Source organism: Chrysemys picta, chromosome 18 (assembly GCF_011386835.1).
Source record: "Chrysemys picta bellii isolate R12L10 chromosome 18, ASM1138683v2, whole genome shotgun sequence".
Classification (NCBI taxonomy): Eukaryota; Metazoa; Chordata; order Testudines; family Emydidae; genus Chrysemys; species Chrysemys picta.
Window position 1 is genome coordinate 6,710,462 of NC_088808.1, and position 22,504 is coordinate 6,732,965.

At 46.2% G+C, this 22,504-nt stretch overlaps 1 pseudogene; it reads right to left on the reverse strand.

Annotated features, from left to right (window-relative positions):
* Nucleotides 1–1,500: 1,500 nt before the first annotated feature.
* Nucleotides 1,501–18,566, reverse strand: LOC101953833 (ficolin-2-like; annotated as a pseudogene).
* Between the last annotated feature and the right edge of the window lie 3,938 nt (nt 18,567–22,504).

A 22,504-nucleotide genomic window follows, 5' to 3' on the forward strand; every position in this document is an offset into this window, starting at 1 on the left:
TGTTGGGGTAGTCTAGGGCCAAGGGTTGCTTTAATCCAGCATCAGTGGGAGAGACTATGGCCTGTTATGCCTCCCGAGGCCTGGGCTGGGCAGTGGGAGTTTCTAGTAGCCTGAGATCCTTGCAGAACTCTTCTATTTGCACCATCCCTCTTCTCTGACATGCCCCCTCTGGGGAACAGTGCTCCTGGCAGAGGTAGCTACCCTCTCTTGTACTCCCCAGTGTACCCAGACAAATTGGGTCTCCTTCTAGCATGGTTACACTTTGCCTTCCCACCTCTCTAATTCACCTAGTGCAAGACCAGGCATTTTTTTAGCTCTGATGAAATTGAACTGTCTTGTATGTTTAAAAAAAAAAATCTGCGAAATGCATATCATTGAGCCAGCGTTTGCTTTACTAACAGAGGGGAAGGTTCGCCACTGGCAGATGCAGCTTCCAAGGGAAATGATTCACTAGCAGCAGAGGAAAAATTGCTTGACCGTGGTAGGAGCTGTGGTGAGGCCTCTGGTAATGGAAGCAGCAGAAGACAGAGCATGGAGCTAAGGGCATGTTTACACTGCAATAAAAGACTTGTGGCATGACCGCAGCTAGCCTGGGTCAGCCAACCCAGGCTCGCGGGGCTCGAGCTGCGAAGCTATAACATTGCAGCAGAGATGTTTGGACGCAGGCTGGATCCCAGGCTGTGACACCACATACAGGGGAGAGTCTCAGAGCCCAGGCTCCAGCCCAAGCCTGAATGTCGACACTGCAATTTTATAGCCCTGTGAGCCTGAGTCAGCTGACCCAGGTGGTGAGACATGGTGCTCTGGGTTTTTTGTCACAGAGTCACCAGACACTAAGAGTTTTCTATGGACAAACAGCTTTTTTTTTTTTTAAATGAAAATTTTAATAAAATAGCACTGACGTCATGGTAATGTTTTGTTTGAAAGGAAAAAAAAATCACAATATTTCTTACTGAAACGTTTCAGCATTTCTTTTTATATCACAAATGTTCTCATGATGATGACAACAAATGTTTTTTGTCTATAGAATACCAGGACTTTGGTAAATGAGAACATTCAATGACATTTTTGTTAATACATATCGGGGGAAGGAATTGGGAAAAATATACAAAAAATTAAAAACAAAAAAGGTTCATTTTCAACCCTTTGAAATTTCATTTTTTTCCACAAAACTATTTTTGCCTTATTGTTTCCATCTTTAGTCCTAGTGCACTGCAGGGGCTGAGTGTGTAATTTGATGTCTTCCCTTAGTGGCTCATATAAAGACACACAAAAGACACACAGCTAAAGATACCTGAGCTAAGTATGTATTAGGGGTTTGCAGTTATTGCGCTGAAGGTGATGGGCTCTAGCCTTACTTATGACTTTGGGTCCATTTAACCATTTCTTTAGTAGCTTTGCAGAGATTTACCCATTCCATGACTCTGACTTATGAGCCCATATTTCTACTTTCTGTTACTTAAATGGCTGCACTTCTCATTGGGTGAACAGAAAAACAGAACATGAAAGACAAAGAAAACATTGTGCTATAAAAAGAATTCATCTCAGCACATCTCCAGATAAATTATCACTATGACAGGCCTATAATTGCTGTATAAAAGTTAAGTGTAATTACTATAACTGCCTCCCTGATTGGCTACACGGGCCTAAATTTCATCTCTGACACCTTGTAGTTGTGCCCTTTGCCTGTGGTCAAGTTCACCCCATCAGCATAGCTTTCATGGGCTCCTCTCAAGTGTAATTCGTTCAGGTTAGAGGAATGACAATTCATGTAACACCAGGCTCCTTTAAAGGATGTTGCACAGTTACCTGAATACAGGTCATTGTCACGGTCTCGGGTTGTAAACGGCATGTTGTTCTGCATTGTTAATGAATCCCCTGTGGAAACAATTGTGTGTACAGTATTTACTACATGTTTGTACAGTTCAGTTCCCACTGTCCAGCGTGGCTTGTTCTACAGTGGGGTTGCTAAATTTCTCCTTTCACTAGGCAATAAAATTCTCCCTGGAGTCCAGGAGAGAGACTGCAGTTCTACTTCCCAGAATGAAGATTTTCCACCAGACCATATTCTGATCTCAGTGACACCACTATAAATGCAGAGTAACTCACTGCAGTCAATGCGCTCCTAACACTAACAGCTTACCAGGGAATGGGCTGAGGATTCAGGACCAAAGAATCAGAGATGTAGGGCTGGAAGGGACCTCAAGAAGTCATCAAGCCCAGCCTCTTATAGACTTTAAGGTCAGAAGGGACCACCATGTTCATCTAGTCTGACCTCCTGCACAACGCAGGCCGCAGAATCTCACCCACCCACTCCCACAACAAACCCCTAACCTATGTCTGAGCCATTGAAGTCCTCAAATCATGGTTTAAAGACTTCAAGGTGCAGAGAATTCTCCAGCAAGTGACCCATGCCCTATGCTGCAGAGGAAGGCAAAAAAACCCCAGGGCCTCTGCCAATATGCCCTGGAGGAAAATTCCTTCCCAACCCCAAATATGGCGATCAGCTAAACCCTGAGCATGTGGGCAAGACTCACCAGCCAGACACCCAGGAAAGAATTCTCTGTAGTAACTCAGTTCCCACCCCATCTAACATCCCATCACAGGCCATTGGACATATTTACTGCTAATAGTCAAAGATCAATTAATTGCCAAAATTAGGCTAGCCCATTATACCATCCCCTCCATAAACTTAAAGCTTAGTCTTGAATCCAGATATGCTGAGGGAGGACCAAGTAAACCTAGACCAACCAGGACGGGGGTTTGGCCAATCTGTTTTTAAAAACTGCCATTGGTGGGGATTACACATCCTCCCTTGGAAACCTATTCCAGAACTTAACTATCCTCATAGGTTAGCTATTAGGAAAAACTTTCTAACTAAGTCTCCCTTGTTGCAGATTAAGCTCACAACTTCTTATCCCACCACCAGTGGACATGGAGAACAATTGATCATCGTCCTTTCTGTGTGAGCCCTTGAGCCTGTTATCAGGTCCCCTCTGTCTTCTTTTCTCAAGACGAAACAGGCTCAGCATTTTTAACCATTCCTCATAAATCAGGTTTTCTAAACCTTTTATCATTTTTGTTGCTCTCCTCTGGACTCTCTCCAGTTTGTCCACATATTTCCTAAAGTGCAGTATGCAAAAGTGGACACAGTACTCTAGCTGAGGTATCACCAGTGTGGAGTTGAGTCGAGCAATTACCTCCGGTGACTTGCATGCAATACATGTGTAAATAGATCCCAGAAGAATTCGCAACAGCATCACATTATTGATTCATATTATTTGCAATCCACTCTAACCCTCAGATCCTTTTCAGCAGTACTACCACCTAGCCCAGGAGTTCTCAAACTGGGGGTCATGACCCCTCAGTGGGTCACATGGTTATAACGTGGGGGTTGCGAGCTGTCAGCCTACATCCCCAAACCCTGCTTTGCCTCAGCATTTATAATAGTATTAAATATTAAAAATGTATTTTTAATTTATAAGGAGGGCTGCACTCAGGCTTCCTGGGTGAAAGGGGTCATCAAAACAAAGTTTGAGAACCGCTGCTTTTTCCTTCCTAAATGAAGCCCATGGCACTTGTCTTTATTGAATTTCAACTTGTTGAATTCAGGCTAAATTTGCTAAGGTCGTTTTGAATTCTAATTTTGTCCTCCAAAGTGCTTGCAACCTCTCCCAGCTTGGTGTCATCAGCAAATTTTAAAAGAATACTGTCCACTCCATTATCCCAGTCAGTCATTAATGAAAAGATTGAATAATATCAGACACAGGACTGACCCTTGTGAAACCCTACTAGATATTCCCTCGCTGTTTGACAGTGAACCACTGATAATTACGCTTTGTGTATGTTCTTTCAACCAGTTGTGCACCTATCGTATAGCAATTTCATCTAGATTTCGTTTCCTTAGTTTGCTTGTGAAAATGTCACGTGGGACTGTGTGAAAAGCCTTACTAAAAATCAAGATATATCACCTCTATTGCTTCCCACTTATTCACTAGACCAATAACCCTGACAAAGAAAGAAATCAGGTTGGTTTGGCATGATTTCTTCTTGACAAATCAATGCTGGCTCTTTTTTAGAATACTATTTTCCTCTAGGTGCTTACAAAACAATAATTTGTTCCAATATTTTCCCCGGTATTGAAGTTAGGATATCTGGTCTATATTATCCTTAAAAAGGGGAACAAAGAGAACCCGGAGAAGGACTATGTTTGCACTTCTCCAGTCCTCTGGAATCTCATTCACCCTCCAGGTGTTCTCAGAGATAATTACGAATGGTTCCTGGGATGAATTTTTTCAGGCCCCACTGACTGGAGTACATCTAACTTCTCTTTAATGTGTTCTTTCCCTATTTTGGGTTTCATTCATTTCCCCCTTATTGCTGATGTTAATCGTGTTGAGTATCTGGTCACCATTAACCTTTTTAGTGAAGACTGAACCAAAATAGGCATTATATACCTCAACCTTCTTGATATCATCAGATATTAGCTCTCCATCCCTACTAAGGAGAGGGGCTATACTTTCCTTTATCTTTCTCTTGCTCCTATTGTATTTAAAGAACCTCTTTTAACAGGTCTAACTCACTTTGTGACTTAGCCTTTCTGATTTTGTCCCAACAGATGATGCTATTCTTTTGTGCTCCTCCTTGGCATTTTGACCATGTTTCCACTGTTTGTAGGATCCCTTTTTGATGTTCAGGTCATTAAGGAGCTCCTGATGGAGTCCTAATTGCCTCTTCCTATCTTTCCTTCACTTTGGGATGGTTTGCAGTTTTGCCTTTAATATTGTCTCCTTAGGAAACTGCCAGCTCTCCTGAACTGCTTTTTCCCCCTAGATTGTCTTCCTGTAGGAACTAACCTACCAGTTCTCTGAGTTTGTTAAAGTCTGCCTTTTGAAATCCATTGCCTTTCTTCTGATGCTTTCACTCCTTCCTCTCTTCAGAATAATAAAGCCTATCATTTCATGATCACTTTCACCCAAATTGCCTTCCAACTTCAGATTCGCTACCAATTCCTCCCAGTTAGTCAGAATTAAATCTAAAATGGCTGGTCCCCCTGGCCACTTCCTCTACCTTCTGAAACGAAAAAGGTGTCCCCAACATCTTCCAAGAATTTACTGGAAATTGTGTTTTGCTGTATTATTTTTCCAAACAGATGACTGGGTAGTTATAGTTCCCCATTATCATCAAGTCTGGGTTTTGCCTATTTTTGCTATTTGTTCTAGAAATACCTCATCTTCCTACTCTTCCTGATTTGGTAGTCTATAATAGACACCCTATTATGAGGTGACCTCTATTTTTACCACATACCACAGTCTGCAATTTCACATTTGAGTTCCTTCAGAACTCTTGGGTGAATGCCATCTTGTCCTGCTGACTTATTACTAAAATGACGCCTCAGTCAGACAGTTCCTCCGATTTGTCACCTAAAAAGAAAAATGGCTCAGGTTTGGGAATCTCCCTCATACCCTCAACCGTGAAGACTGATGCAAAGAATTCATTTAGTTGCTCCGCAATTGGCTTTATTCTCCTTGAGTTCTCTTTTAGCATCTCAATTGTCCAGTGGCCCCACTGGTTGTTTATTAGGCTTCCTGCTTCTAAGGTACTTAAAAAAAAATTGTGGTTACTTTTTGAGTCTTTGGCTAGCTGTTAATAATTTAGCTACTGTGCTAATACTTCCAGTTCTTCCTATTCATTCCCCATACTGCTTACCTTTGTGTATAGACATCTAAGATGTTGAGCAGATTTCCCGCTCTTGTTGCTCCTATTTACCATACATATACAACCTCCCGCCCCCCCAACATCTAACCCTCTGATAAGGTGGCCCTCTTTTATTCTTAGCGGTGGACTTTGCTCACCTACCCCCTTTGAACCTAATTTAAAGCCCTCCATAATAGGTTGGCAAGGTGATGTGGCTAAGCAATGTGCCTAAGCAATCCTGCAGTGGCCTGCAAAAGACTCTGCATGTCAAAGAATGTTTCTGTCTGTGTGTGTGGGAGTCTGGATGCGTAGTTTGCACAAAATGCACATGTGCACCCACTCAGTGACTTGTAACAATCCAGCTGTGCCTACTTAGGTTAATTCAGATGTTTCTCAAGGGCATTCAGGTTTAATTTAGGAAAACAACAAGCAGTGGTTGTGCCTAACTCTGTTCAGAATTCTGCTTTCAGGCTGCCCTAGGCAGGATATCCATATTACACTACATAGCTGGTGTCACTAGTACATGGATTCCTGCTCAAATAGTTCAATAGCAGAATAACTGATGTTTTCCAAAAGAGATCACTTCCACAGATCACATCACCTTTTGCTTCTGCCATAGAATATTCTGCATCTCGCTTTCCATTTTTTCCCATCTGCCACAAAGGGTAAAGGACGAGCTCAGAACCTACCTGCAGTGCCATTAACAAAGGCTCCAAGGATCAGCTTGTATTTCTCAGTCTCCCTGCAATTTTGAATGATCTGAAGGTAGCAAATTGATACTTGTTGTCAAAATCTTGGAGATCAACACAAAGCTCATTGGTTCCTTTAGAAAACTATTTGAAAGCAAAATGTTCAGGAATTTCCATCCAGTCTGTAGCATTCCTGCTGTACTGTGGGCAAACCACCCGAGGACAAAATGCTGCGCCATGACTCATGACTGGAGTGAGCCCAGCTACCACAGCATTATTGGTTTCAATAGCTTTGTGTGGCAGGGCTGTAAGGAACAGGAAGAGGAAGGGGTGTCTGGAGCTGAAGTGTTACCTCTACTGATGGTACAACTCTATACCCTGTATCTATGGCTAAAGTGTGAGAACAAAACTTGGTGGAGAAGGTTGTTGGAAGGAAAAGAATGCATCAGTGATGTCTTTACCAAGGAATGATAACAGATGGATATTGTCGTTCCCCAGCCAGAATTCTGAGAGCCGGCTGCCAAAACCTCTCTTGTATGAATTCCAGTTACGGAAAAAAAAAAATTCCATGGAACCATCCACCCATCTCTGGAACACCTGCAGGGAAACAGGAGGTTCTTAGCGGGGAAATCCCACATTGATTTCCATCCTACGTAGAGCAGGAGACCAGAAACTGAGACTGTAAATCACTGGATGAGATTTAACGTGGTCAGATCTATTTCAGCCTCAGGTGAATATCGCAGCTGGAGGCTCGTCCCACAGGATCATATTAAATCTTGGCAGCAACAGCACTAGGTTAAAGGATCACATGGTCTGAAATCTACAGCACTGAACTGGCAATCAGGAGGCCTGGGTTCTATAACCAGTTCTGCCACTTGGGCAAGTCACATCCCCTCTGCTTTCTGTGCGGCCCTTTGTCTGCCTTGTCTATGGAGAGAGTGAGCTGTAAAGGACAGGAGCTGTCTCTCAGTGGGTGTGTTCAGCACCCAGCGCAATGGGACCCTGATCTTCATCAGATTCTCTAGGCACGACTGGGATATAAATAAGCAGAATAATAAATTGGAAGGTTTAAATGTGATGTACATACAGGGTTCAAACCCCTCAGCTCCCTCGAACGCTCTCTCCTCTCACACTCAGGGGGTACCTGAGCGACAGAGCAGCGGAGGCACCAGGCCTGTGACAGAAGGGGAAGGAAGAAGGAATTCTGGTTCCAGAGTCTGGGCAGCTATTGAGGAGGCTGTGAGAGCCGGGCAGAGAATAGCCAGGAGAAGGGAAACCTGGTTAACTGTGTCAGACCAGTGACAAATGTCCCCTCAGACGGGGGCTTTTTGATTCTAAAACTCCAGATTCCCTCCCTGGAAACCATTGTGTTCACAACCAAGGTGTCTGGAGACTTTGACAAGGATTAGAAGGGCTCAGGAAGTGTCTGTGGTTTTGTTTCTGCTGACCATGGTGAGCTAACAGCTTCAGAGTTTCCATCCTCATAGTTTTCTTCTAGCTACAACCCACTGGTTAAGGGCCACCTCCCATTCTTGGGACAAAAACTGTTGTGCAAGAGAAAAAATATCCAATGAGCTTCATTATGCTCTGTTCTTACAATCCATCCTCCACCATCTGTGTCCATGTCACACAGCACGGTCATGGCATTACAGTCACGGGGGTAGATGGTGTACCAGCCGCTCATGATGTTCCCTCTAGCTAACAGCTCCTTTCAGTTCTTTGATCCTGGTGGAAAGAGGAATTGAAATATGTAAATTGGTTGTATAACTCTCCTTGGAGCAGGGATTCATGGGCTTCTTTATGTTGCACTGAGGGCCAGATCAATTCCAGAATCTGGAGACTGGAAAATAATCTCCTCTCCTCCCACTGTAGTGTTTGAGAAATGGGTAGTATCCCTTTAAATACTTTGTAAGTCCTCTAGTGGTGCTCTGTGTTCTATCTTTAGAAATTTACCAGAATAGCAGCGTAGGTACCTAGCTAGGTTATTCATGCTCTCTGTAGTTAGCAAACAATTATTTAGACGTCACTGTGCTAGTGTGGTTCATATTAAGTTTGTTTGAAAGAGGAAAAAAGACACAACCAACTGCCCAACCCCTGTGCTCTGTGTGAGACCAGCTCAACCTGAACAGAGGATTAGCTCAAAGTGTCTTGAAAAAACCTCATGGAAATTGAAATGTGCACGAAGATTTGTACTGATGGAAGTGCCTGTGCAGCCATTCTGAAATCCCTGGTGAGTCATCATGTGACTTGGGTGAACAATCACTGCAAGGGAATATCAAACACTCATAGGAATACTCACATCAAAGAGACTGCAAGTGAACCCATTGGCTGAAATGTGTTTCCACAAAAGATTCACTGGCTAGTTGCACAAATCATTCATTTAAAAATACCAACCACCTGGCGGGTAAAACAGGAAAAGGGCGGAGTTGTCACATTAGTCATTTTAAAATATTGGTTCATCATTAGCCCTGGGTTTCCTTCTGTAGCTCGTTTCAATGATTTTTCTTTCAAGCCAAGACTCTCATGGTGGAGGAGTATTGGTGGGGTCAGTATCCCTGAGCATGATGCAAAATGCCCAGATCCGAAAAAGTGGGATTTAAAAACCTCCCAAGAAGTTCAAGAAATCAAAATTTTATAAAAAACTCATGAAGGTAAAACTATTCTTAAACTCTTGATACATTATTATCTTCCATCAGGGCATCAGAGTTCAGAGGGAAGTTGCTGCAGATAGACTCTTTCGGACCAAATTTCCTCTTTCATTAGATGCTGTTAGCCAGAGGACACTAAACTAGAAACAAAAAGCAAACAAACCCCAAATGAAAAGATAAAGTGATTTGGTTTCAATTAAGTGTAGAGATGGGCTCCAAAACTCAGTCACAGATCTGAATGCCCTGGTATTTAGCAAGTCTTTAAAAATGGAACCCAGATCTTCACAGGAAACTATGTTTTTCATGTTCTCTAATCGGACATTACATAATTAAATACACCAATTAATATATACATTTTGAAACAAGATCCCTGACAAAACAGGTTTGTTAGTATAACAGGGTATGTCTATACTTACCCGCTGGTTCGGCGGCAGGCAATCGAACTTCTGGGTTCGATTTATCGCTTCTTGTCTGGACGCGATAAATCGAACCCGGAAGTGCTCGCCGTCGACTCCGGTAATCCTGCTCGGCGAGAGGAGTACGCGGAGTCGACGGGGGAGCCTGCCTGCCGCGTCTGGACTGCGGTAAGTTCGAACTAAGGTACGTCGACTTCAGCTACGTTATTCACGTAGCTGAAGTTGCGTACCTTAGTTCAAATTGGGGGGTTAGTGTAGACCAGGCCACAGTGTCACAGAGAGAGGGCTGAAGGGTGGTCTTGTGGCTAAGGCAAAGAATTGACAATAAATTAATGATATAATCAGAGCCCTCATCACCTGAATGCATGCAATTCCCACTGACTTCAATGATAGTTCAGTCCACACAACTGACAGGATAACAACCTCCAGTCCAAGTCAGCAGAATCACAGCAGGGATGAATCTAGTCACAGGTGTTTGGTTAAAATTGGTTGTCTGGAATCAGACACCACGTCAGCTACATGAGGACTTTCAATGACGTTTTTGTTAATACATATCAGGGGGAGGAATTGGGGAAAAAAATACAAAAAATTAAAAACAAAACCAAAAAAGGTTCATTTTCAACCCTTTGAAATGAAAACAACTTAGAAGTTTCATTTTTTCCCCACAAAACTATTTTTGTCTTATTGTTACCAGCTCTAGTGCCAGTGCACTGCAGGAGCTGAGTGTGTAATTTGATGTCTTCCCTTAGTGGCTGGTATACAAAGACAATGGCCCATTACACCCAGCTAAAGAGACTTACTTAGCTCAGGTACTAGGGGCTTGCAGTTATTGCGCTGAAGGTGATGGGCTCTAGCCTTACTTATGACTTTGGGTCCATGTGTATTTAACCATTTATTTAGTAGCTTTGCAGAGATTTACCCATTCCATGACTCTGACTAATGAGCCCATATTGTTGCTTTATTTTATTTTATTCCTTTGTGTTTAAAAAGAGAGAGAGAGAGAGAGGAAAAGAACTTCAGTTTCCTGTCCTGTCTGGGGGCATTCCCCCCCCCCCCAGGCATCTAGTAGACTTAGGTGACCAGATGTCCCAATTTTATAGGGACAGTCCCGATTTTGTGTCTTTTTCTTATATAGGCTCCTATTACCCCTCACCCCCGTCTCGATTTTTCACATTTGCTGTCTGGTCACCCCAAGTAGACTCATAGTTTTGTTTTTCAGTTAAAAAAAAAAAAGTAAGGAAGTTGTTGTCCTGCATTCTCCCTGCTCGAGGCTGCCCCCCTGCCCGGGGAAGGCCTGGCTCTCTCTGTGCCGAGCGGTGCCGCTCCTGACAGGCGTCAGTCCCTGTGGCGGCCAGACACGCTGCCTGGGCCTGTGAGCGCCTCTCGAAGTGCTTCCCCCACCACAGCTAAACCATCAGCCGCCCCCTCTGGTGAGAACGTGTCAGTCTGTGGGGGGTTCGGAGGGGCTGAGACTGGGTCATCCTGGAGCTGTCACTTCAGAGGGGTGGAGCCATGAGGAGGGGAGGGGAGGAGACAGCGGCCTCCCCCCGGAACGGCTGCTCCGAGCGGCTGGCCGGGCAGTGGGGCTCCCCAGAGCGGCACCTCGGCAGGACACCAGCAGCTCTGCAGCAGCACCCAGAAGGGGCCCTGCTGTGAGCTCTGCTGCAGCCCCGTCTCCATGGAGACGCTGGGGGGGGGGAGCTTCCACAGTCAGGCTCTGAGGCACCTGTCCCACCCCCTAAGGAGAGGGGACCATTACCGTACCACCTCTAAAAGAGCAGCACCTTTGGTACCAGGTGCAACAAAACTCCCACCTAGGAAGTGTTCTGCACCTTCCCAACCATCGATATGACAACATACTATAGACACTCCTCTGTGGTGCCACGTGAGCCCATGGTAACACACCTGCTCTGGTACTCTGGAGAACTGTGGCCTCAGTACCCAGGGAAAGACAATTACCGGACCATCTCTAAAATAGTGGCACCAACAAACTTTCTGTACTGGGCACAACAAAACTCTCATGTAGGGAGTGCTCTGCCCAACTATCAGTACTGACAACGTACCACGGACACTCCTCTGTGGTACCAAATGAACCCATGGTACTGCATGAGCTCTGGTACCCTGGAGACCTGATGGTTGGGGAAGAACCGCAATCCCCATTACTTGGTACCAGGACCCCGGTATCGAGCACATCCCAATGCCCAGAATCGCTTTTGGCACCAGGCTGTATGCTGCCAATACCCCAGTCAGCGCCACCCTTACCCACTGACGAGTCTGACACTGGCCAGGAAGAGATCCTTTCCCTGGCCCCTTATCGTGGCCCACTGTCACACTACAAGGGTCCTCCCCAATTCCATCAAGCCAACCTACAATTGCGGTATGGGCCTCCTGAGGTAAGCCCACCGCCCATGCCCGCCTTCCTCCCTCTACCCCCACCCCCCAGGCCATATTGTAACTCTTGGGCGACGTACACTCACATGTCACGACCGTCCCCGGTGTCTCTCAGGGAGAGTCCACCAGATGGTTTGCTACAGCCTGACTGTCCAGAGCACCTGAGCCAGGGCAGGAGGAACTGGAAGCTTTTTTAGAACAGGAAAAAAGAACCCGAAGAGGAAGCTACCCCTCCAGCACATTTCTCCTCATCTCTCCCAGATGAGGCTGTGCTGCCCACCCCTCATCACTGGGGAAGATTTTAAAAACTTTCTGGATCTTACCAAGAGGGTGGCAGACAAGCTGCAGATTCCCCTACAGGAGGTGGCAGATACAAATCACAAGTTGGTGGAAATTCTGCACACCGCCGTCTCATCTAGAATTGCTCTCCCAATTAATGAGGCGATTCTAGATCCTACCAAAGTCATCTGGGCGACACCAGCCTCCATCACACCAACCGGCAACAGAGTGTAAAAAACAACAACCCTACATCTCTACCCAAAGAGGCAGACTTTGTTTTCAACATCCGCAACCCAACTCCATCATAGTGGATGTGGTTAATGCACATATGAAGTAGGCAACATAATCAACTCCATGTGATCAGGCTTGGCAAGATGGCGTATTCATCAACAACATCACTGTTTAGAGTCATGAATTACCAAACTGTCGTGGCCAAATACAATTTTATTAATTATGGGAAACCCAGTGTGTTTCTGGAACATTACCGGAAACACAAAAAGAACAGCTTCAGACCATTCTTAGAGACGGTCAGTTAATAGTCAGACTGGTCCTAGAGACAGCACTGGATACAGCTGTTACAGTTGCCTGCCCAGTCTCCATGACAGTGGTACTGAGGCGGGTTGTGGGTTGTTGTTTTTTTTTGGCTCTACCTCTCTAGATTGCCCCAAAATCGACAGACTTCCAGTTTGAAGGGCCAAACTCTTTGTGGAGAAGACAGATTTTCTCTCCACATCCTGAAGGATTCTCAGACTACGTTACACTTCTTAGGAATCTACACTGTGGAACAGAAGAGAAGATATACCTCTGAACCACACCACAGGTCACAATCTTCTCAATACCCACCATCCCAGGGCTGTGATGAGCCACAGTGTAAGAGGAACAGGGCTCAAAAGTGGGAACAGTCTGCACCCCAGTCCGTGACCTCTCAAATTGCCTCTTATAAGCACTTTTGATGAGCAGGTCGAGGGCCTGAACAATGATACCTTACAGCATCAGCTGCCATCTATACACGGGTCACGCCACTCAGAAGTCACCTTGCCCTAATTCACAGCAGTTAAGACCAGCTCTAGAGCAAGGAGATTGATTTCCAGCCCTGAACCTACAGGGTGCCTACTTCCATATCTCAGTACAACCATCGTACAGGAGATTTCCTACTGCTTACCTTTGGGGCAGGATCATTATCAGTACAGACTGCCCCACACACGGTATTCTCCAAGGTTCTCTTCATTGTAGCAGCATACTAACCCCGGTACAGTGACTGGACTTTATCAGCACCAACCTTGATGCAGTACAAGTGAGAGCATTCCTCTTGCTACCCACATTCACCACCCTGGGACATGTCTCCCTAATACACTAGGGAGCTCACCTACACAACCACAAGGTTCGGGAGAAATGGCCTTCCACAGAAATGACCTTCCATATCACTCTTTTGGGGCTAAGAGCTGTCAGGAATACCTGTGCACACTTTCTGCCTTTCATCAAAAACAACACACAAAGATCATCATGGATTTAATATGACTTGTATGTTTTGTATAAACCGCTAAGGGGCTGCCAGATCTCCCTCCCTCTACAAGACAGCACTCAAACTTTGGAATTGATGCACCCATCACAATGTGCTCATCTCAGCTGTTTATCTACCAGGGATACAGAACGTGACAACCGACAGTCTCAGTTGGAATTTTCTCACGACAATGAGTGTGTACTGAATTCAGAGGTGCTTCAAGATATATCCGCCCTTTGGGGGACCCTGACTATGGATCTCTTCGCTACTTAACGGAACAAGAAACATCCTTGTTACTACTCCAGGGCCGGCCTGGGGAAACATTCACTGGCAATTGCCTCATCTTCCCATGGGACAGGGCCCACTTGTATGGCTTTTCCCAGTTTCCTACTATTTCCAGATTCTTTTGAAAATTCAATGAGACAAAGCAAGAGTTATTCTGATTCCCTCTCTTGACCATGACAAGTCTGGCTCCCTTACTTGACACAGATGGCAATAGGCCCTCCTGTTTCTCTTCAGCCCATTCCTCACCCACTCTCTCAAAACAATGGGCTGACCCTTCACCCCAACCCGCGGGTCCTCTACCTCCAGGCTTGGCTCCTTCTTAGTTCCAAGAATGCTCTGACAAGCTGAAAGACGTGTTGCAACACAACCAAAAGTTGACCACTTGACATACTTATCTACAAAATGGAAACGACTCCAAGTGTGTGTCATTCCAAACACACGGACCCAACCCCATCTTTCCTCCCTCTGATTTTGCATTACATTTTAAACTCTCACTCAGCTCCCTTAAGGTACATCTCGCGGCGAAAACCGCCTCCCACTTGGAGAGAGAGCTCACCCACTAATGCGTAGATTCTTTAAGGGCATTGGGAATCTCTTCCTGCATGTGACACCACGCGCTCCAGCCTGGGACTTTAACCTAGTTCTCAGGGCTTTGACTAGACCTCCCGCCGAGTCCAGGGCAACTTGTTCTCTCTTATACCTGTCCATGAAGACAACATTTCTAATTGCCATCACCTCAACTAGGCACATAGAAGAAATAGCAGCCCTGATGGTACACCCACCATTCACGGCCTTTTTTTTAAAGACAAAAAGTAACTCTAAGGCCATATCCCAAATTTCTCCCTACTTTCTCTGCACTTTCCATATGAATCAACAGATCCATTTCCCTGTTTTTCCCCAAAACCACATTGTGACAACTGGGAGACAATTGTGCATATGCTAGATATTAGAAGGACATTAGCATTCTACTTGGACAGGACAAAGGACTTCGGGAAATCCCCTAAACTCTTCCTTTCATCCACAGAAAGGTCCAAAAGCTCTGTGATATCGGCCCAAAGACTATCCAAATGGGTCTCTAGTTGCATTAATCACTTATCAAGAGCGTATCTTGCTTCTGTCCAGAGTCCATACGCACTCCACGAGGTCAGTTTCTACCTCAATCACATTCTGTAGGGATACCCCTATCTCAGCAATCTATAGAGCAATGACTTGGGCCTCTGCCCGTACTTTCACAGAACATTATGCGATCACTGAAGATTTGACCGCTGACAACATCTTCGACTCCACAGTACTCTCTCTGTAGTAAAAGACTCCACTCCGAAGTCCCAGCCTCCAGTGGTGGGTACTGCTCGGGAGTCACCTACAGTGGAGCACTACTCGAAGAAGAAGAGGAGGGTACTCACCTTGTGCAGTAATGATAGTTCTTCGAGATGTGTGTCCCTATGGGTGATCCACAATCCACCCTCCTCCCTTCTACTTTGGAGTTCTCTATAGGGCTCTGCAGTGGAGAAGGAAGTGAGGGGGGTTCGCCCGTGCAGCGCTAAATACCTCAAGGCAGACCACGAGGGAGGGAGGGCACATGCGCGGGCTCAATGGACACTGCTACCAAAAATCTCCGATTAGAGGCACAGGGGCGCACATACACCTTCAGTGGAGCACCCATAGGGGGACACATCTTGAAGAACCATCGTTACTGCACAAGTAAGTAACTTCCTCTTCTTAAAGGAGCAGGTTTTAATGAATTTTAACTCCTAAATTAGCAGATTTACTTGTAAATGCTCAGAAAATTCATTCTGCACTTAGAGTAATTGCTGAATGTTTGCAGAGGATATGCTGTATTTTTCATACATGACAAAAAGGTTGATTCCCTTCTCTAAATGCAAAGTGGAACTCAACTTTAACTATTGTCCTGACTGATGCCTTCCTAATATTTTCAGATTTCACCTGTGGTAAACATCACAAACTCCTTTTTACAGGGCCACGACGAAAAGCTTCATTTTTGTTTGTTTATAGTGCTTTTATGGCATTACTTGCAGTAATACCTGAATGTCTTTTCTTGCACTCTGGCTTCACTTGCAAATTGCTGGAAGGTGACAAGCCTTCTACTTGCTCTGATAAATAAGAAAACAATGAATTGTAGAAACACAGGATTAGAAAGGACCTCGGTAGGTCATCTAGTCCAACCCCTTTCAGGACTAAGTATTATCTAGATCATCCCTGACAGGTGTTTGTCTAACCTGCTCTTAAAATTCCCAGTGATGGGGATTCTACAACCTCCCTAGAATATTTGTGCCAGTACTTAATTACCCTGACAGTTAGGAAGTTTTCCCTAATTTCTAAACTAAATATCCCTTAGTGCAACTTAAGACCATTCCTTCTTGTTCCGTCCTCACTGGATAAAAAGAACAATTTATCACCCTCCTCTTTATAACAACCTATTATGTACTTCAAGTCTGTTATCATGTCGCCGCTCTGTCTTCTCTTCTCCAGACCAAACAAACCCATTTTTTTCAATCTTTCCTCATAGGTCATGTTTTCTACACCTTTAATCATTTTTGTTGCTCTTCTCTGGGCTTTCTCCAGTGTGTCCCCATCTAACCTGAACTCTGGTGCCCAGAGCTGGACACAATACTCCAACAAGAGTAGCTACGTGGACCTGCTCCTCCTTTTAGTGAAGTCAATGGGAGCAAGACTGGACCCACTTCAGCTGTGACCATAAATTGCTAATGAGAATTTCTTTCCCATTCCTTCCTTCTGTCTGTATTCAGATCATTTAGCAGGTTAATTTGGGTCAGCACATTTTCAGTCAGAAAAAGACAATAACTTATGTTCACATGAAACTATGGTGGTGACCCACTGCTAGTTCTCTAAATAAGGAGTGCCACTTCTCTCTTTTTCCTTGTCCTCAATTCACACTTCCATCCCTGCTGCAGAGGGAAATGCAACATTTGCCTTCTACCACAGGTTAAATTTTTACCCTGGGACAAGTTGGAGATTTGTTGCCATGAGAAAATTGGGGAATTTACTTTAGGTTTAAATGAAAGTTGATTCTGTCATTGACATGTCGTTCAATGGAAGGTGAGACTTTTTTTTAATGGTTGCACTTCTTCCCAGGATGGACAGAGTTTGTAGTGGGAGGGATCCTCTCACCACTACCCAAGTGTAGAACTTTAATTATCCGTTTTTCATGAAATTAAAATACTACTTTGGACTCTAGCTATATAATTTATGATTCAAAGATCCCAAGGCCAGAAGGGACCATTGTGGTTATCTAGTCTGACCTCCTGTACAACACAGGTCATGATCTGGATTTCAACTTCCAAACCTTAGGTGGTGTTTAAATCTAGGATTTCAGTTCAGTCCATTATAAAAGTAGTCACAATTTGCAAAATTCAGAAGGTTAGAATTAGTGTCCTTCTAATTTGTATTGACTGTCATTCTATTACTGTCAAGCCTCACATCCATGTTGTATTTATTGTGCTCTAAGATGGTCTTGCTGCAATTCTCCTTATTCATAAAATGTCTCCCAAAAGTTTTGCTGGACACATACTTGGCAATTTATGGTTCCATGGCACCTCAAGGGCTGCAAGTGATTAATAGACTTTCACTAACAGCCTATTCCCATCAAGTTCTCATTTACCAAAGTCCTGGCATTCTCTGCCCTGGTCTACACTATGAGTTTTGGTCGAATTTAGCAGCGTTAGATCGATTTAACCCTTCACCTGTCCACATGACGAAGCCATTTTTGTCTACTTAAAGGGCTCTTGAAATTGATTTCTGTACTCCTCCCCGACGAGGAGATTAGCGCTGAAATCGACATCACCAACAGTTATTTTCTGGTCTGGGAAGTAAGTCCCTTCCTGCAGCTGATCAAACAGACCAGAGTTCCTGAAGATGCGAGCGTCATGTACCTTTCCCCGCCATCCCACGTTTGATGTCGGTGAAATGTCCCTTGTGATCCACCAGGGCTTGCAGCACCATTGAGAAGTACCCCTGGCAGTTCACGTACTGGCTGCCTTGGTGCTCCGGTGACAAGATAGGGATATGTGTTCCGTCTATCGCCGCACCACAGTCAGGGAATCCCATTGCAGCAAAGCCATCCCTATGACCTGCACATTTCCCAGAGTCACTACCCTTGATAGCAGCAGCTCAGTGATTGCTTTGGCTACTTGGATCACAGCAGCCCCCACAGTAGATTTACCCACTCCAAATTGATTTCCGACTGACCGGTAGCTGTCTGGCGTTGCAAGCTTCCACAGGCTATCGCCAACCGCTTGTGAACTGCGAGGGCTGCTCTCATCTTGGTATTCTTGCGCTTCAGGGCAGGAGAAAGCAAGTCACAAAGTTCCATGAAAGTGCCCTTATGCATGAGAAAGTTTCGCAGCCACTGGAAATCATCCCAGACCTGCAACACTAGGCGGTCCCACCATTCTGTGCTTGTTTCCTGGGCCCAGAATCAGCGTTCCACAGCATGAACCTACCCCATTACCACCATGATGTCCAAATTGCCAGGGCATTGAGAGAAGTCTGTGTCCATGTCCTCATCACTATCGTGATCGCGCCTCCTCACCTGCTTTTGCAGGTTCTGCACATACTGCAAGATAATGTGCGAGGTGTTTACAATGCTCACAATAGCAGCGGTGAGGTGAGTGGGCTCCATGCTTTCCGTGGTATGGCGTCTGCAGGAGAGCAGAGTTGCAGATGAAGCGGTGGATGACGATGGTTTGCAGACCTACTGCACCGTCTGCTGCCAGCAGCACCTAGGACGCAATAGCGGCGGTGTCCATGAGCTGAGCTGAGCGGGCTGCACGCTTGCCGTAGTATGGCATCTGCACAGAAAAAAGGCGCAAAACGATTGTCTGCCATTGGTTTCACTGAGGGAGGCGTGACTGACGACATGTACCCAAAACCATCCGTGACAGTGTTTTTGCCCTATCAGGCATTGGGAGCTTAACCCAGAATTCCAATGGGCAGCGGAGACTGCGGGAACTGTGGGATAGCTACCCACAGTGCACCACTCTGTGAGTCGATGCTAGCCACGGTAGTGAGGACGCACTCCGCTGACCTACTGCGCTTAGTGCGGACATGCACGATCAACTGTATAAAATCGCTTTCTAAAGATCGACTTCTATAAATTCAACCTAATTTCCTAGTGTAGACATACTCTCAGGCTCACAGGGTTTAAGCTGCAGGGCTATAAAATTGCAGTGTTGACATCCAGGCTTGGGCTGGAGCCTGGGCTCTGAGACTCTCCCCTGTATGTGGCCTCACAGCCTGGGATCCAGCCTGAGTCCAAACATCTCTGCTGCAATGTTATAGCTTCGCAGCTCGAGCCCCGAGAGCCTGGGTTGGCTGACCCAGGCTAGCTGCGGTCATGCCACAAGTCTTTTATTGCAGTGTAAACATGCCCTTAGCTCCATGCTCTGTCTTCTGCTGCTTCCATTACCAGAGGCCTCACCACAGCTCCTACCACGATCAAGCAATTTTTCCTCTGCTGCTAGTGAATCATTTCCCTTGGAAGCTGCATCTGCCAGTGGCAAACCTTCCCCTCTGTTAGTAAAGCAAACGCTGGCTCAGTGATGTGCATTTCGCAGATTTTTTTTTTTTTAAACATACAAGACAGTTCAATTTCATCAGAGCTAAAAAAATGCCTGGTCTTGCAGTAGGTGAATTAGAGAGGTGGGAAGGCAAAGTGTAACCATGTTAGAAGGAGACACAATTTGTCTGGGTACACTGGGCAGTACAAGAGAGGGTAGCTACCTCTGCCAGGAGCACTGTTCCCCAGAGGGGGCATGTCAGAGAAGAGGGATGGTGCAAATAGAAGAGTTCTGCAAGGATCTCAGGCTACTAGAAACTCCCACTGCCCAGCCCAGGCCTCGGGAGGCATAACAGGCCATAGTCTCGTCCACTGATGCTGGATTAAAGCAACCCGTGGCCCTAGACTACCCCGACATGGCCCCCACCAACTTGGATTGCTAGTGGCAGGGCCCTCCTCCCGTTCCAGGGAGTCAGAGACAATAGCATGGGGCATCCTTTTCTTCCTCAGAAGGGACCTCTTTCCTCTCCAAAGAGGTAACGCTGGCAGCAGGAGTTCCCCCGCCCCGGTACTTAGTCCAGAAGCAGGGGGTTAAACTATAGTCATCATGGAGGGGGTGGTTGGCCCAAACCTGAGCAGTGCTCTGACTAGGTCACACCACCACTCACTCTAATTTGGCCTGGCCGGCTGCCTCTCATGGTAAAAACAAAACAACATATTGGGCCTCCTGCCGCGTTTGGGCCTTAGGCAGATGCCTAGTTTGCCAATGCATTAATCTGGCCTTGATGACCAAGGGAAGAGACAGGGACGGCTCCAGCATTTCTGCCACCCCAAGCAAAAAAAAAAAAAGAGCGTGATTGCCAGCGGCAATTGGAAAAAAATAAAATAAAATAAAAGCCGCGATCGGCGGTGGCAGTTTGGCGGCAGGTCCTTCGCTCCTAGAGGGAGTGAGGGACCTGCCGCCCCCGAATTGCCGCAGGTGCCGCCCCTCTCCCTTGGCCGCCCCAAGCACCTGCTTCTAAGCTGGTGCCTGGAGCCGGCCCTGGGAAGAGACACCCCTTTGGGGCCCCTGCCAGCTCCATGGCAGAGCCCTGCACTGTTGACTTCCCCCAGCAGCAGGAGGGAAGGGGAAGCGACTTCACCAGTCACTCTGGCAACCCTCCTCCCTCAACCGAAGGGAGGAAGGTACACAACAGCAGTCCTCAGCATCCTGTTCGAGGGAAGAAGACAGCCAGGCAGCCAACTCTGCACAGGGCAGAGTCCCTCATGTCCAGGAAAGCAGGATCGAGCTGTGAATAGCCCAGTTTCCCTCACATGAAGAGCCCAGCCAGGGAGAGGCGAGGAAAGGAGGTGTCCCTGCAGCCAGCCAGTGCAGAACTTCCAGACCCAACAACTGGCCTCTCTGTGACCTCAACCTGCAGAAAAGCCCCAGGAGGGGACAAGCGGCTTCTCCTGCCAGCAACTGGAGACAGCTCCTCTCTCCTGCCACGGCCTGCAGCCTGCTAGCCCTGCAGCAGCCCACCCCAGAGCTGGGATTTCGGATCCAGAGACCCAACCTGCCTGCAGCTGAACCTGTGGGCTCCAAACTTTAAAGACTGGCAGCACCATTTCAGGAAGGAGTTGGTGGTTAGTCCTCCTCCAGCGATCCCCAGGAATCATTCGCTACCTGTGATTTATGCCCAAGACCTGCTGGCCTGCACCAATCTCTTGATCACTCAGCCAGACAAGGAACCTGAGTGAGTGCCTGTTAAAGTTAGCTAGGCAGTTAGGGTTCAGTCTTGCACCATTAGAGCATACTGTAGCTGCAAAACGACTTTCATCTACTGGGATCATTGCAACCTGCACTGTCAATTCCCAGTATAATAAAGTATGTTTGTAACAGCATCTCCTTACAGGCCTGTGACGGGTCCCCAAATGCACCACCTCGGTCCTGAGACGTGGGGAACAGTCGGAACTGAGGGGGGGAGACACTTTTGGTTAGGAACATTGGGGACATAGTGGGCTTGCCAGCATCACCTTTAGTAATTAAAAATTATTAATACCTCAAATCATTTAATATTTTCTCTTTAATCAAACCCTTACATAAAGTTTATAGCTTTTTGTTTGCTTATGTGAGTTCGAATTATTGGTGAGTTTAAGTGTGGTAGCCACGGCCTTTGGTCTACACTGCAGAGTTAGGGAGACGTAAGGCAGCTGTAAGTGTCTACACTAAAATGTTGCTCCCACTGATGTAAGTTGCCCGCTGTACCGATTTAATAACGCCACCTCTGCGAGAGGCATAGTGCTTAGGCCGGTGTAGTTAGGTTGACGCAGCCTCAGTGTAGACGCTGCATTGACTGTTCTGACTGTCAGCTCCGGAGTGGCTGGGCTCTGGTCCCCCCCAATGCTCCTGGTGAGGACATGCACCACCACCCCATGGAGATCACTGGGGTATTTGCTATTAGTTACAGGGAGAGTAAAACTGGCCCTTTCAAATCTCCTTCCCATTGCTCCCTGATTCAGCAGAGTATCGACTGTGGTCTCCCCCAGCAGTTTACAGGTGGAGCCAGGGTGCCAGAAAGAGAATGATTCCTGACATACGCCTCTACGTGGTGGTGTGGCTGGGAGAGGCAGAAAAGGACCTAGGGGTTACAGTGGACAAGAAGCTGGATATGAGTCAACAGTGTGCTCTTGTTGCCAAGAAGGCTAACGGCATTTTGGGCTGTAGAAGTAGGGGCATTGCCAGCAGATCGAGGGACGTGCTCATTCCCCTCTATTCGACATTGGTCAGGCCTCATCTGGAGTACTGTGTCCAGTTTTGGGCCCCACACTACAAGAAGGATGTGGAAAAATTAGAAAGAGGCCAACTGTGGGCAACAAAAATGATTAGGGGTCTGGAGCACATGACTTACGAGAAGAGGCTGAGGGAACTGGGATTATTTAGTCTGCAGAAAAGAAGAATGAGGGGGGATTTGATAGCTGCTTTCAACTACCTGAAAGGGGGTTCCAAAGAGGCTGGATCTAGACTGTTCTCGGGGTACCAGCAGGGGTGTAGCCAGGTTCTAAGAGCACGGGGAGCGAAC